At 42.2% G+C, this 16,308-nt stretch overlaps 1 long non-coding RNA gene across 1 annotated transcript; it reads left to right on the top strand.

The window, feature by feature from the left end:
* Positions 1–11,102: 11,102 nt before the first annotated feature.
* Positions 11,103–15,965, top strand: LOC121136658. Its single transcript, XR_005873702.1, has 3 exons — positions 11,103–11,398; positions 11,769–12,013; positions 15,878–15,965. It is a non-coding gene; the product is annotated as an uncharacterized LOC121136658 (long non-coding RNA).
* The last annotated feature ends 343 nt before the right edge of the window (positions 15,966–16,308 follow it).

The following is a 16,308-nucleotide window of genomic DNA, read 5'->3' as shown; positions in this document are numbered from 1 at the left end:
TCCTCCAAAGAGCAAGATGAGCAGGAGACTCAATGAACTGATTGCCAAAGCAAATCTTGGAAAGAAAATTATAGCTCTGAATTAGGTTAAATGCAAAAGTGGTCTCCAATCTATGGCCTCCCCTTCACCTTATAACCTGGGACAAAGAGCAAATTAGATCAAAACAAGAACAGGAGGGAAAGGGGAAGCAAAATCAGATCATAAATCAGTGGAGTCAAGAAATTAACAGATGGAGGTTTTGTTTTTACATAATCAATAAAGACCATGGGGCATGGGGATGAACACCTCTAATCCCAGCACTCAGGAGGCAGAGGCAGGAGGATCTCCGTGAGTTTGAGGGTAGCCTGGTCTACAGAGCAAGTTCCAGGACAGACAGGGTTACATAAAAAGTTCATGTCTCAAAAATAACTGAATAACAAACAAAAACCTAATAACCTCCTGGTGAGATTGTTGGGGGAGAGCGTAGAGGTGATGAAGAGGAGGAAAGGATGGGAGAGAAGAGGAGGGAAGGGAGGGAAGCGAGGGAGGGAAGTGTGGTCCAGTTGCTAATGGTAGGAAGAGGTGACAGCACCGTAGGTTCTGCAGATGTTCAAGGGGAAACAAGAGAACGTTATGAAAAACTTAAGACACTGATAAATTAGAGTGCAAAATCCTTTAAAGAAATATCTGTACTTACAGTGAAGCACACTACATTAGATTATCCTACCTCACTCACCAGATAGGATAATTCCAGCACTCAGGAAGCAGAGTCAGCCAGATCTCTGTGAGTTCCAGGCCAGGATGGAGTTCCAGGACAGCCAAGGTTGTTACACATAGAAACCCTGTCTCAAAAAACTAAACAAAAGCAAACAAACAAAAACAAATAAATTATCTTATCTCTATTCTTATACATTATGCTTTTTTTTAAAGTCCACAAAGAAATCTCTGTGTCAACTTCATCATCTGACATTAAAAGAATAACTAATATTGAATCCACACAAATTCTTCCAGGAACACGTATGGGATAGACTACTTCTCAGATCACTGGAAGAGACTGTTTTACCGAGAACACAACCAAAAGCCTTTACAAGCAATGGAAACTGCAGCTAGACATCCACATGCATGCAAAGCCTGTCTGGAGTCAAGTCCAGCAATATACAAGACAATGCATCATGACTGGGAGGGTTACATGCCAAGGATGCAAAGGCTGGTTGGTTAATAACCTGAAAATCCACCCGTATTTTCATTATGTTCTTCTACTTAAAGAAAAGTCTCAGGTATCGCAATAACACAGGAGAGCATCTTCAAAACATTAACGACTTTCCTGATGCAAAAAAGAAAGACAGAGAGAGAGAGAGAGAGAGAGAGAGAGAGAGAGAGAGAGAGAGAGAGAGGCAGGGAGGGAAGGAGGGAGGGAGGCAGGGAGGGAGGCAGGGAGGGAGGCAGTGAGGGAAGGAGGGAGGGAGGCAGGGAGGGAGGGAGGGAGGGAGGCAGGGAGGGAAGGAGGGAGGAAGGAAACAACTAGAATTAAAGCTTTTTGAAACTAATAAAGATTTCTTAAAAAATCTATTTAAATTATAATTACTTGCAAGAATTTGAATGTTTTTGCTCTAAGTAAAAGAATAAGGTAAGAATGCCACACATAATTTCTATTTAAAGTCTTGCTGAAAGTTCTAGGAAATCAGCTTGAACTCTAAGTCCAAACTTTTATCCATTATGTTTATATTTCAAATATGTTAGAATTGTGCATTTATCTAGTGTTAAGTAGTTGGAAGGGGAAAATACAACTGACTTTGTTCACCCTCTGCTCTGCTCACCTGAGTAGGCAACTTTCTGCCCACCAGGAAATAGGAAAACTGTTGCTTGACCACTCTTAATACCATCAATAGAACTACACATAGCTATAAGACTCTTACAAACTGTGAAGCCCCTGTTCCCTTGAAAGTCTGTCATCCTTCCTTCCTTCCTTCCTTCCTTCTTTCCTCCCTTCCTTCCTTCTTTTCTCCCCCTTCCCCCTTCCTTCCTTCCTTCCATTCTTGCTGGCTATTGCCTCCAGTTTGTACTTAGCTCCTTCCTAGAATAAACACACTGGCATATTGACTGCAGTTGGTTGTGTTATCTCTTCTCTGTTACCATAAATTCAAAATTAACCAGAAAACAGCCAAGCAAACACCAGTTAGCAATAACATCTTCCCTGCATACCCATGATTAAGTGACGCCACAGTCATAATAGCTACCACTTGCTCAGCACCTACCACCAACTTCGTGGACATTGGCACTTTGGGTATGCCACCTAGAAATATGGGAATGGTGTTAGACACCTATGGTCCTAGCACTCAGGAAGCAGAGGAAGGAAGATTCCAAGTTCAAGGCCAACCTGAACAAGTCGCAAGATGCCATCTGAAACAAAGCCAGGAAAAGAAAAGTCGTGGTTTTGTTGAAGGGCAAGCACAGTTTGTGAAGGCTAAGCAGCTCCCCAAAGTTGGACAGAGGATAACAGCATCAGGATTCACATTAAAGTTCATCTGGTTTCTCCCTGCTCATTGAAAGCTAGAATTTTTCAATTAAGAGGCTTTAATGAAAAGAAATGGTCTAGGACCAAATGGCTGTTGAAAATCAGTTGTATCTATGAAATGCCAAATCCCCCATTAATTCTCTGAACCGTAGGCTGAGATTAATTTTCATGTTTGCGCTAATCCCCCTGTGGAGAGCAGCCAGTTGAGGCCCAGTGGGAAGCAGGTCATGCAGTTGAGCTTAGGCAAGTGAGGAGACCTCAGAGATCAGAATCTCATGTTCCCTCCAAGGATCTCCAGGGAAACAGAGCTCCTGAGAAATACTTGTGCACAAGTGAAGAAAGGAGACAGGGTGGATCTTGTACTGTGGGGACCGGCAAACCTGACCTTGCAAATCAGACTAGGGGACTGGGAGCTTTGGCAGGAAGGGATCCTGCAGTCTTGGACTCCAGGGAGTCTAAGACAGATCTCCCCAGAGGACCACCTCACTTCTGTTAAGTTCTTCGATGGGCTGGATGAGGCCACACACGTTATAAAAAAGTAGTCTGCTGTAAATCTTGAAAAATTTACCTTCCAAGCAACCTATAGTCCACTGCTTGGCCAATCACTAGGTCATCATATCCTAGCTATTTTGATGCATAAAATTAGCCATTACACGAGTAGAGACCAGGAAGGAAGAGTGGTAAGCCCTCTGCATCTAGATTTAACTCACTGCATACTGAAAATATTTATTTGAAAACCATGTGTGTTTGGAGCATGCCTGGGCCTTCTTGCCTGCCAGTGTCCCCTAAATAACAGAGTACAACTATTTTCATGACATCTGTATCAGATTAGCTATCATAATTAATCTAAAGATGATTTTAAGTGCACAAGAGAATTGGTATAGGTTGTATGCAAATATGACATCACTTTATGTAAATGACTTGAGCATCTGTGATTCTTTGAATGAAGAATGTCGCCGTTGACTTTAGTATTTAAGGCTTGGTTCCTGGTTGGTGGTACTGTTTGGGGAGATTTAGGAGGTACACTCACAGAAGGACGTACATCGCTGGGGTCAAGCTTTGACATTATATGACCTGCCCATACTTCAAAAGAGTTCCCTCTCAGCCTCCTGCTACTGCTGCCATGCTTGCCCCTTTCTGCCATGACACCCACCATGATGGACGCAAATCCTGTGAAACCATACTTCAAATGAATTCTTCTTCTGCCATTATTTTTGTTTTATCACAGCCATAGAAAAGTAACTAATATGGCATCTTTTGGCTGGGGTATTTACTTTCAAGTACTGAAAAGTATTGGTTAGAACAAGTCTCCCACAGATACCTAGGACTGACTGCATTCCAATAGCAACAGATCTCAAATTGAGTTTGTGTGTGCTCTGGAGTGCTCTATCCCTAACTTCTGGAATAGGAGAACAGAACCCTTTTGGTGAATGTTCTCTGTGGTACTGATGGCTTTGGACCAGTGGTTGTGCCAAGAATCCCCACTGTGTGATGTCATCACTACTGTACCCTAAGTGATGACATGCAGCATCATGAACAGTCATCACAGAGATGCAGGGTTTGTAATTGTGTCTTCTGCATGACAGTGTGAAGATTTTCCAACTTGTAAGTTGGCAACAAGAATCTTTTGAACCCTCAGAAAAATATCTAATCAGCCTTGATCTCCTCATACATTTAAGTTATATCCCAACATAATGGATATGAAACACCCTGCTCTGCCTAGGAATAGCTAAATATAGTCAACGACACTCGGAGTTGGACCATCTAGCTTGTGAGAGCTCACGATTCTCATAATTGGTACAAGTGGAAAAAGTCAGATCCCTTCATTCCTTTATTTTCATCCAACAGTACTATTTTCACAGCAATGAGATGGGGGCATTGACTCGGGTTGTTTCCTACCTAGTTTCCTGCTTATACAGGTCTTTCTATGCCTGATTCAGTTCCACACAGAACAGTAGATAGGGCTGTCCAGCAGCAAAAGATCTAACTTGTAGACAAAAATGTCTTTGAGAATTATGTGATGATGTCATCATTATTAAAAATATGACAAGACCTGTTGTGTGAATAATAGCCACAAAGCCTGTGTATCTCATGTGTAGGAGTCCAGAACTGTGTCATTAGGGTTATTTTGTAGTTTGGGAAAATAAATGAATGGATAGATCAATAAACAAACAATAAAATTGAAGGCCTCTTCATCTTCAGCAAAACTGTTCCCCTGTCAGTTAATCTGGAACTGAAAGTCACCTTGAATCTGTCCAGGCCTGGCAGGGCCCCATGCAAGGGGAGGCTTTGCATTCCATTGAGAAAAGCCTCTTTGGGTGCTAGAGAATCAGCCACCTTAGAGCAGGGTTCACATTGTGTGTGAGCTCAGATGGTGCAAGTGAGAAGGAGTCACCTGATCAGAGGCACAAAGGCCCTGATCATCCTTCCACCAGTAGGAAATGTCACCAATTTGTGGAACAAAACAAATCACCTTCATACGCCTTGAAACTGTGATTTGCACTGAACCAGTCACCGATAGGGACTTGGAGATCAACACCAACGCATAGCTCTTATCTGAGAGTTAAAGAGCCTGGCCTTCAACTTGAAGCTAGAAAAGAAAATGGAGGACCTTTCTACTATTCGCTGAGGACTATGTGATAAAGGAAGGGGTCTCTCTATTATACCAGGAGGGTCCTCTGACAAGGGGAGAAAATCTCTCTACTATACCCTGAGGTCTCTATGATTTGGGCAGATCAAATTCTTTCCAGAATCTTGTTGCCTTCTCAGTAAATGAGATTAAAATTCCCAGCCCTGTGTCACAAAAAATGTTAATGGACAATTTCTCATGGTGTTCAGCACCTTCAGGGTATATGGTCCAAATGGTGCTTTATGGGTTTTGCAGTCTGTACCAAAAACAACAAACGCAGTACAAACTGTTCATCACTTTTCTGCTACTTGATTTCAGTAGACACTTGGCCCTGAATGCCTATGATACTCAAGGAGGTCTTAGAGCTGGGGTGGAGTGCACACTGGGGAGAGCTGTAAGGGGTAGGACATGTCCATGAAACCATAAATTTGGGGGATTTAAGAAAAAGGGCATAATCCTTGAAAGAGAATGAGGAGGCCATACCAGCAAGAACCACAGTGGACATTTCTAAGGAGGGCTGGAGATCTTTTGCTGTGTATTGAGTGCCCCATATGCCAACCTTCCAAAAGGCTTAATTAAAGCTCTGTGTGAACTATGTCACTGAAATTCTACTTCCTTTTTATATCACAGTTCTGAGATCAGGTCTTAAAGCCGAGGTAGTCAGGTCCAGGCCAGTTTTGGTTACATGTACTTAGAGAAAGCACATTAAAAATCAAGGATAACACACACACACACACACACACGATCATAAAATCAAAGTGCAACATTTTTGTACAACCTATCATTTCTGAAACATCTCATGTTCAAAGCAATGTCCCATGTTAAGCAAACACAGCTTGTTTCTCCCTCAGAATATTGAATACGCAGGCCATTGTTCAAACAGGCTGTGGTTGTTCTGATTGCAGTTTTATTTTATTTTACTTTTTTTGAGCTTTTCTTACTTGAAGCCAATCATGCTTTGAAATAATACATGAAAGATTCTACAAGTAAGCAATTCATAACTTCTTCTGAGAAACATGATGAAATCATGCATCTCTGTGATCATCCTAGCCATGACCATTACTTTATTCTGTGTTTCTACACCATCTACCCAGTTGTCACTCAGTATCCACCTTAGATATCATACTGACTACACAACAGGTAATATATCATTTCTTCAAAATGAAACATTCCTTCTTCGAGGGAGTAGGGTAGCTTACAAGGAGCTAATGAAACTCAGAAGGCTCAGAAAGCTCATAAACTTACAAGACAAAGGAGTCTTCCAAAGAATACCTGAGGCAGTACGCCTCTTTGTCCAGAAATAAGCACCATTGCTGTAATGTTCTCTGAGAAAAGCAACTTAGCTAATCCACAAGACAACTACTCCAAAACATCTATTGTAAGTGTTTCTGAGGAACTCAAAGGGGATATAAGCAAATTCCCAAATAAGGATGGTGAAAACATAAACAGATGAATGAAGTAATGAAAACAATTCAAGGTGTAAAGATGGAATTTGATAAAGAGATGAGATCTCTGAAGAAAAGCCAAAATGAAATAAAACTTGAAATGAAAAGCTCACTCAACATAAATCCAGCCACACTGAACCTCTTAGAAGAGAAAGTGGGTGGTACCCTTGAACGAATTGGTACAGGAGACAGCTTCCTGAACATAACACCACTAGCACAGACAGTGAGATCAACAATTAATAAATGGGACCTCCTGAAACTGAGAAGCTTCTGTAAGGCAAAGGACACAGCAAGACAAAAAGGCAGCCCACAGAATGGGAAAAAATATTCACTAATCCCACATCTGACAGAGGGTTGATCTCCAAAATTTACAAAGAACTCAAGAAGCAAGTCTCCAAAACATCAAAGGACACAATTAAAAAGTGGGCTGCAGAACTAAATAGAGAGTTTTCAATAGAGGAGTCTAAAATGGCTGAGAGGCACTTGAGAAAGTGCTCAACATCCTTAGCCATCCGGGAAATGCAAATCAAAACAACTCTGAGATATCATCTCACTCCTGTCAGAATGGCTAAAATCAAAAACACCAACGACAATTTATGCTGGAGAGGATGTGGTGAAAGGGGAACACTCCTCCATTGCTGGTGGGAGTGCCAACTGGTTCAGCCACTTTGGAAATCAGTATGGAGATTCCTCAGAAAAATGGGAATAAACCTACCACAAGATCCAGCAACTCCACTCTTAGGCATATATCCAAAAGATACCCATTCATACAACAAAGATGTCTGTTCCACTATGTTCATAGCAGCATTATTTGTAATAGCCAGAACTTGGAAGCAACCTAGATGTCCCTCAACCGAAGAGTGGATAGAGAAAATGTGGTACATTTACACAATGGAGTACTATTCAGCAGAAAAAAAACAATGGAATCCTGAGATTTGCAGGCAAATGGATGGCACTAGAAGAAACCATCCTGAGTGAGGTAACCCAGTCACAAAAAGAGAAACATGGCATGTACTCTCTCATAGATGGATTTTAGACATAGATATGGGGAGTGCCAGCCTACAATCCCATGGCCAGAGAGTCTGGGAAACAGAAACTTCATTTAGTGGCTGATCAAAAAAGAGGCAGACTCCCTCGGTTAAGTACTGAGTTGAACTCAAGAAAGCCAGTAACAGAGAGGGAGGACTGATGATCAAAGGGATTAAGACTGGGCTGGTTTAACCCCCAGAAACAGCTGACCAGACAAAGGTTAACTCTTGAATCCCAGGCATCAGCCTGGGAATCCAGCATGGGACTGATCAAGACCCCCTGAATCTGGGTGTCAGTGAGGAGGCCTAGGTAATCTATTGAGCCTTGGGCAGCAGATCAGTACCCATCCCAAGTATACACACAGACTTTGGACTCCCATCCAACAATGTGAGGTGCACTCTCACCCTGAACTCTTGGGGAAGGGTCTAGGCCCTGCCCTATATGAAATGACAGACTATGGACACCCCCATGGAGGGCCTCACCCTCCCTGGGGAAATGAGGGGATAATGGGGGGTTTGGGGGGAGGGCACGGGATGAGGGGAGGGAAAGGGAGAGGGACCTGGAACTGACTTGTGAAGCAACCTTGTTTCTTATCTAAATTTAAACTGAGATAGAAAGAGAGAGAGAGAGAGAGAGAGAGAGAGAGAGAAAGAAAGAAAGAAAGAAAGAAAGAAAGAAAGAAAGAAAGAAAGAAAGAAAGAAAAGCTCACTCAGGAAAGTCAAACAAAAAGCTCAGAGAAAAGTCTCACCAAAAGACTGGATCAAGGGGAAGAGATAACAGGTGTTGTCTTGAAGGTAAGATGGATATAGATCACTCCCCCAAAAGACAATGTTAAATGAAGAAAACACACTGGAACAGAACATTCAGGAACTCTGGGATACTAACTAGAAAATGGACAAATCTATGCGTAATCAGTAAAAAAGAAGAAGAGGATGAGTAACAATAAAGGAAAAATAAGGAAGAGAAAAAGGAGGAGGAGGAGGAGGAGGAGGAGGAGGAGGAAGAAGAAGAAGAAGAAGAAGAAGAAGAAGAAGAAGAAGAAGAAGAAGAAGAAGAAGAAGAAGAAGAAGAAGAAGAAGAAGAAGAAGAAGACAGCTAACAACAATACCCAGGTCAAACGCACAGAAAATATTTTGTAACACTCACTTCTTTTTGGAGCAGATGGAGAGCATAACAGAAAAAGACACAGTCAGTCAAAATGTAGAGAACAAATGACTGTGACAAATGACCCAATGCCAATTGATACACCTAAAATACATCACCTACACCTAAGGTTCAGGGAACATTACAGAACTTGAGGGATGGGTAAATTGTAACATCCAGATAACTACAATATCTATTGTGAGATTGTATCACCTATATACGAAAAGGATGCTGCACTCATGAACTCTGTGATGAGTTTAAGAGCATAGATTAGCATCCAAAGGTCAGGTAGGTCTTGAGTCAGTGTGTAGATCTTCATTGCATATCCAGTAATGAACAGGAGAAACTGAGGTCCTAGGCAAGGGGTTTTACCAATCATCTTGTATAAACCTTCCTTGAACAGTCAAACCAACACATTCTGAAACCCAGGACAGATTTCTTTCTCTTTCCAGCCATACAAAACACTTCAACAGATAGTTGGTGTGGCCTCTTATTCCTTCCAGAGCCTTGGTTTTTCTCTCTGGAAATTCAGATGTGTATCTAAGCTGAGGAAATCTGAATATAAGCAGTCATGCTCTGGTCTCTGGCCCTGGGACTGAGAAGACAGGACGGTGGTAGGTAGCTGCCGTTAATTAGTGGATCAAGGATGGCCCCTTCTGAGGCAGGAAAGGCTCCTCAGACCCCAGTATGACAGATGTCTATGGAGGAAAGTGCACAAAATAATATAGTGCCAACTTCTGACACCACAGTAAATGGCACCACTGTCTGGACCAAGATGAGGCTATCAGTTCCTCCAGTACTCTGGGGACCATATTGTGCACCATCATCCTAGGACAGCAATGTTCAATGTTTAGGATCCTTTTTTTCTAAGTCCCAATTTAGACTGCAGAAAATGGCAGCATATATTCCAGAGCCAGCTTGAACATCTCCAACAGGACAAAGGGAAAATGACCCTTGAATATTTAAGGACTAATATAAATTAGAGATCCCAGTGATTTGTAACACTAGAAAGAACCAAATTCAGTCATCATGGAGACACTAAGAATAAGGTCAACCACCTGGACCCAAAGTAGGGCAGAATGTACTACACAGGTCATACCACAGGCATGCCCTCCCCAAGCCTCTCATCAATTTGACCTTGACCAGAGAGAACTTTTATCTCTGCACTCAAGCCTTTGCTTTCCTTCTGTTTAAGGGGATTCTGGATGCCTGTCATGAGTTGAGTGGGTGCTGAATCAGTGCAGTGTATCCTTTCTCTAAGATATCCCAGTTCTTATTTCTTCACAGGGGCAATGTTTACCCTACAGCTTTCATCCCAGAGGGCAGCAAATACTCAAGGAAATGTGTCTCTCACACTTCTACTGGAGATCAGGTTAACTAAAGCAAGGACTTAATCTCAAAACTCAGTGTCTCATCTACCAATAAAAGGTAAGACAAATGGTGTGGAGAGACACTTCTTAGAAAAATCTGTAGAACTGGTTGCCCAACCTCCAGCACTTCCTGATAGGTGCTGGTGTTTATAAGCAGACTCAATGCACCAGAGTCCTCACTTCTGCTTTCTAGGGAAGAGCAAGGAAAAAATGCCTTGGTAGCTCAGTGTCCCTGATGAAGTCACTGGAAGTTCTGCTGTTCATAGACCTCAGGCCCAGCAACTCAGCACAGCAGAGGGAAACTGACATATCCCTAGGAAACATATGCAAAATTTCCACATGACTTTAATGGATATGTTTATCTTGCTTAAACAACAAGACCAAAATAGAGACTCTGTTCTTATAAGTCATATTTAGAATACACAAACAAAATTCATTAAATGCCATCAATTATCACTCCAGGAACATTTAGTATTGCTCATTTATGATATTTACATACCCACTAAAGTCTTTGTTCAGGATTTCTCCAATGTCATATCTTTCTGCTTACAGTTGGCAATGTATATCTTCTGCTTTATTGGCTTTGTGACACATTCTGGAATTTAGACTTTATATGTGTCCTAAGAAGGTTTATAAAAGTTTGGCAAACCCGCAGGCTCCTGGATCACATCCTGAGGCTATTGCATTCACACAAGCACCAGTTCATATGCACATAGTGGGTTATGACAGGGATATTTCTTCACAGAACCTTGATGCCCTCCCTAGTTACCACAGCCTCTCCAGGAAGGACCTTCTCTACACATGGGTGTGTTCACCAACCCATATACTGCATTGTCTCAGAGCTTATGGCATAGGCATGGTTTATGAGATCACTGTGACTGATGAAATCACTTTGATTGGTTGATGAGATCACTATGAATGGAACCCTGTCTCCAGTGCTTGAAACATGCATTTTGAAGTTGCCTTTTCTAAAATACATTGACTCCTTGCTTGGGCCTGAGGTCATTGCCTTTGCTTTGTATATTTCTGCCTCCTTTTTTTATCTGAAGGCAAATAAGTTATTGTCCTTAACCTTCCCTCTTGGGTCTCTTGGGATTCTTGAAACAGTACAAAGGACATACTCTATTTCCCAGGTAAAGACAATTATTCACAAGGGTGAGGCTATACCCTAGACGAGAGCAATAATCCCTGAGAACTACCTTGTCTCCTAAAGCAACAAGAACTTTCTCAGACCACCTTCACGACCTTGCATGACCCAGATGTGGTACAGTCATCAAGAGACAGAAGGTAGGTCAGAACTGCAATTATGGGATAATCTCTTACCCTAGCTCTCCCTTTATTTGAGCCCAAAGCTCACGTTAGTGCCACAGTAATGGACTTGGGGCACTGGACTGTATTATTTGTTCCTCTTCCCAATATGGCCACATTGAATAAATACCTCTGCTCCTCACCACTGTTTGTTTTTATAATTAGCATGCTGGGAGCAAGGGCTGAGCCTAACTTTTGGGAGCTTCTGGAATACAAGCGTTTGCCTTAATAACTCTAGTTTTGGAGAATTCTCAAAGGTGCCCAAGTACAAGCTACTGCCATCGCTATTCACTACCTGCTAAAATTAGATGGTAAAATGTTATTAAGTCAGCACATTCTTTGGTTACAGAACACGAAGAGAAGATGTAACTGAGCTGAAAATGTTGTTTAGTGTTCTTAGTGCCTGAAAATGTTATGCAAGCTGCTGGAAGAGAAAAGCCATCAATATTTTTTTTGCTGCTATGAACCCTGCATGCTACAACCTGGAACTGGCAGGCAAGATGTGCTCTCTGCTGCACTCACGGCATGACTGTCTGGGGGATAACCAACCAGTTTCTTATTGAACTGAGGCCCACTTCACAAGAGGATTCCTTGGTATGTTGAACCTGATGAAAAGCATACATCCTAGAAGGTTACCAACCATAGAGGGAATTTGCTACTGATGCGTGCTAAATGGACATGCAGTCAACCTGCCTTTAATGTTTATGTTTATACACATAGACTAGTGCCACTCTTGGCCTTTCTCCAATAAGCTTCCTTTTGAGTGGGCAGTGGTTAATGCAGAGACTGAAAACTGTTCAAAGCACTAAACATAACTGACTGTTCAATGTTCAGCTCTGAATGGCACATATACAGCATCTCTTCTAAGGCCCCGAGAATAAAGGGCAAGAAGGATTTGAAAAGAATGTAGGAAGAGTCCAAGGAAGGGAAGGAATGGTGTAGAATGCTGTCTTCTAGACATGATGTGGCTGCTGTAAATCATGAACACATAGCAGCTATGGAACCTGCGCAAGATCAGGCCCCTCAGCATTCTATCCCAGACTTGGGAGCGGATCATGAGACCCTGAACTTCTCTAAGGAGTTTTAGGCAGTGAATGGTTGCCTGCAAAGAGTCATCGTGTGGCCACTGGTGAGCTGCCCATGCTCTGGTAAATGAGCCTTGCCCTTGCTCATGCAAGCAACACAGTTAAGCCCAGTGGATCACAAAAAAAATAAATAAAAATAAATAAAAAGCCAACAGCAACAAAAACCCATAAAAGTAAAAGGGGGGGAATTGGGGAAGAAGGAGGGATCAGGAAGGGTATGGAGAAAATAAGAGATAATGGAGGATGAATATGCTCAAATACATGTCTGCATATATAAAATTGTGAAAATTTAATTTTTTATTAAAAAATGTTGACCCCTTGGTTATGTAGCCACCTGAAAGGTCAGTGGATGGGACTAAATCTGGCCAGCTCCCATCTTAACATTCTCTCGGGTCCACCAAAAAGCCCCTCATTAGCATAACCTGGGAAGATCAAAGGCAGTGATAAGGACAGTCCAGCACCCAGGGAATTCCACAGGTGTCACCAAAAAGACAAAGACCAAGTGCACACCTTCTTTATACCGCAACCAGAGCCAGATACACACTGGCTGCCTGTGCAGCCCGCCTGACCCTGACCCACAGCTCCCACTCTGTAAAATTAACAGCCCATGACATCACTGTTGGAAAGGCATTCTGTGAGGTGCTAAACAAGTGTGACTTTAAATTGGCTGAGCAAACTGCTCTCACAACAGACACCCATTCATTCACACTCAAGTTAGAACTCAGCTCCCCTCTGTTCAATGGTCTTCCCACTTCAGAGCATTGTGGGTTAACTTCTGTGAAGTTGAACATACATTTGTCCTGTGACCCAACAATTCCACTTGTAGACATTTAGCCCTGTGGTAAGCATGCTATTCCAGAAACTAACACACACACACACACACACACACACACACACACACACACACACGTTTAGGTGTGTACATCCATGAAGGCTACACAAAAGTTAAAGACACGGCTCCCACCAGAGTTCAAGGAGTAAAGGGGCCTGACTGGAGGCACGGGCAGATGCTGACACAGACGTGAGGAGACTGTGGGGTGGGTAAAATATTAAAGAACTACCTAAGAACTTCTAGGGAATTTGGAGCCGCTGCAAGACCATGGGGCTGGATCCTTGGCCACAGGACTAAGTTGAAGCCATGACACAAGGAATAAGACCAGGAGGGTGAAAGACAGGACTGGAACAGATGAACAAGCAGATAAGTAGGCTTTGTCAGAAGTGGAGAGCAGGCTGTGCCGAAGCCCTGAGGGAAGGCAGAAGTCCCCTGACTGTCCTTCTCTTGATTGTATACTAGGTAGTCAGGTGACAGGTCACCTTGAGGGTGATGGTCTGCCTCCGATTGCTATGCTCCTTGGGTTCTTACACCTGTTTGTTTTCTGACGTGTTTATAATATGTCCTTATGTTTACTGGCAGGTTTATGGGTGTGTCTTGTTTTGTTTACTTTGGGGAATGGGTTATTACTGCTCAGTGTCACCTGGTTGGAACTCCACTGGCAGTGGTATTAACATACACAGTGAGATGCAGAGCCATCCTTTCTCCAGATTTACACTCAAAATGTAGCCAAGTGATACCTCATGAAATGGAGTCACCAAAGGCAACACACAGCCTCAAAGCCACTATTTTACACAACATGGAACCATTAAGATGTAGTCTGCACTCTGGTCTCCACAGAACTAAAACCTTGCCTCCATAAATAACACTGTACTTGTTAGCCATAGTGTCTTTCTTCTTATCAATAAACAAACAAACAAACAAACACAATACTCTGGAAATGACCCTGGAATGAATGATCAAATTTTTATGTCAAAAATAAATAAATGAATAACTACTAAAGTAAGTGAATAATAAATTTTTAAGAAGTAGACAAAAAGTCCATTCCCATCCAGACACCTAGTGAGACACACAGTCTGCAACAGCTGTGATGCTATGGTTGATCTGTGGAGGCATGAGCTATGTGGAGCACATTATTATGCAGTGGTAGTGTGAGAGATATGGAGTACTTCTCTTACTGTACACCAAAGTTCTTCTCTTACTGTACACCAAAGTTCTTCTCTTACTGTACACCAAAGTTCTTCTCTTACTGTATACCAAAGGGAAATCACATGTGAATCCCTCACAGGGGGTGTGAAAAGTATAGAAATGAGGAAGATGGAGAATGATCAATTCTCTTCTCTCTCTCTCTCTCTCTCTCTCTCTCTCTCTCTCTCTCTCTCTCTCACTCACTCACTCTGTGTGTGTGTGTGTCTCACTTTCTATCTCTCTATCTCCCCATCTCTCTATCTCTCTCATTAATCTTTTCCCCTTTCCTTCCAGTAAGAAATTACAGTCAGGTATGACATCATGTGAAATTATTTACTTTAAAACCCACACAAAGTTCTCTTTCATCCATCATTCTTTTGTTTTCCCAAAGCTTCTTTTGCAGCCAAGTCGAGGGAAGAGAGAGATATGGGAAGGTTGTAACTCCTGCTTTAAAGACATGGTTCCAAAGACCTTCTCAGCAGACCCTGGAAAGTCTCTACTATAGGTCAGGTGGAAGGTTCTTGTGTGATTCCCAGGATCCTTTGACAGCTTGAAGGAGACCCTTTGGGGACAGTTGAAACACCAATGAGAGGCATTCTCCAGCTTTTTCTATGGTTTGAGTGCATTCCTTCCAGAATTATTATGTTGAAACAAGGCAAGATATGCTGGGAGGGGTGGCTTTTGGGGGGATGCTTAGATCATCAGTGGTACACTTCTAGGAAGGGAGGGCTGGTGGAATTGGACTCTGCAACATGAGGACATGGCGCCCCTCTTCCAGAGAACCCAGAGACAAGGCACCACCATGCGAGCAGACACTGTGCTTTAACTTTCTGAGACATCTGTCTTGGACTTCTCAATCTCCATATGTGTGAGAAATAAAGTTCTGCTCTTGATAACAGTCTGGAGTAATCTATAATGGCAGTACAAAGTGACTCCAGCTCTCTGAGAATCGGCAACATACACTAAAACTTTTAAAACATGATAGAGTTACTTAGAACTGGAGGAGTAGTGACAGGAGAGCATTTTGAGCCAGAAAGTAAAAGATTATTTCTTCCACATGGATTGTGAGGGATATATGGAAGTAATTTTTACAAGTTTTAGCATTTAGACTTAGTCTCTGCAGTTTGGGTACTTACTTACGACATTCAACAGTATGATGTGAATGCTTGTATCTCTCCAAAAATCAGGTTGGAAGTTAATTCTTAAGGCAATGGCATTAAGAAGGGGACCTTTGGGGGTGATTGGATCATGAGATTGTCACCCTCACAATTGGGGTTAAAAACCTTATAGCGATATTTGAGGGACTTTGTTTGTTCCCCTTGTTAATATGGTGCCTTCCTTCTTCCACATGAGGATGAAGTCAAGAGGTATCATTTGGAAGCAGCCTTTGCCTGACACTGAACCGGCCAGCTTCTTGATATTGTACTTCACAGCAAGTGAGACTATGAGAAATAAAGTTGTTTTCTATTAAATACCCAATCTAAGATATTTTGTTATGACAATAGGAATAGACCAGATAGCAACTTAGCATGATAATTACACAAGGGTAATCTCTGAAGCAAATACACAATGATCATTCCCTGGGCCAGGGAAGGTCACTGCACACAAAGGAGCTTCTGATCACAACTGTCCAATATGTCCTCTAATCCGAGCCCAACAGAAAAGCAGGAGGAGCTGAGATGAAGACCTAGCAAGTGTACTGTGGGTGTGGTTGCAAAGGATAAACAATTAACACCACTTCTTTCAAATGGTAAGTAATAAGAATGAAGTTGATTTTGTAAATG

The sequence above is a fragment of the Mesocricetus auratus genome, unplaced genomic scaffold (assembly GCF_017639785.1).
Source record: "Mesocricetus auratus isolate SY011 unplaced genomic scaffold, BCM_Maur_2.0 Super-Scaffold_100676, whole genome shotgun sequence".
Lineage (NCBI taxonomy): Eukaryota > Metazoa > Chordata > Mammalia > Rodentia > Cricetidae > Mesocricetus > Mesocricetus auratus.
The sequence above is the reverse complement of the archived record's forward strand: the minus strand, read 5'-3'. Positions and strand labels throughout refer to the sequence as shown.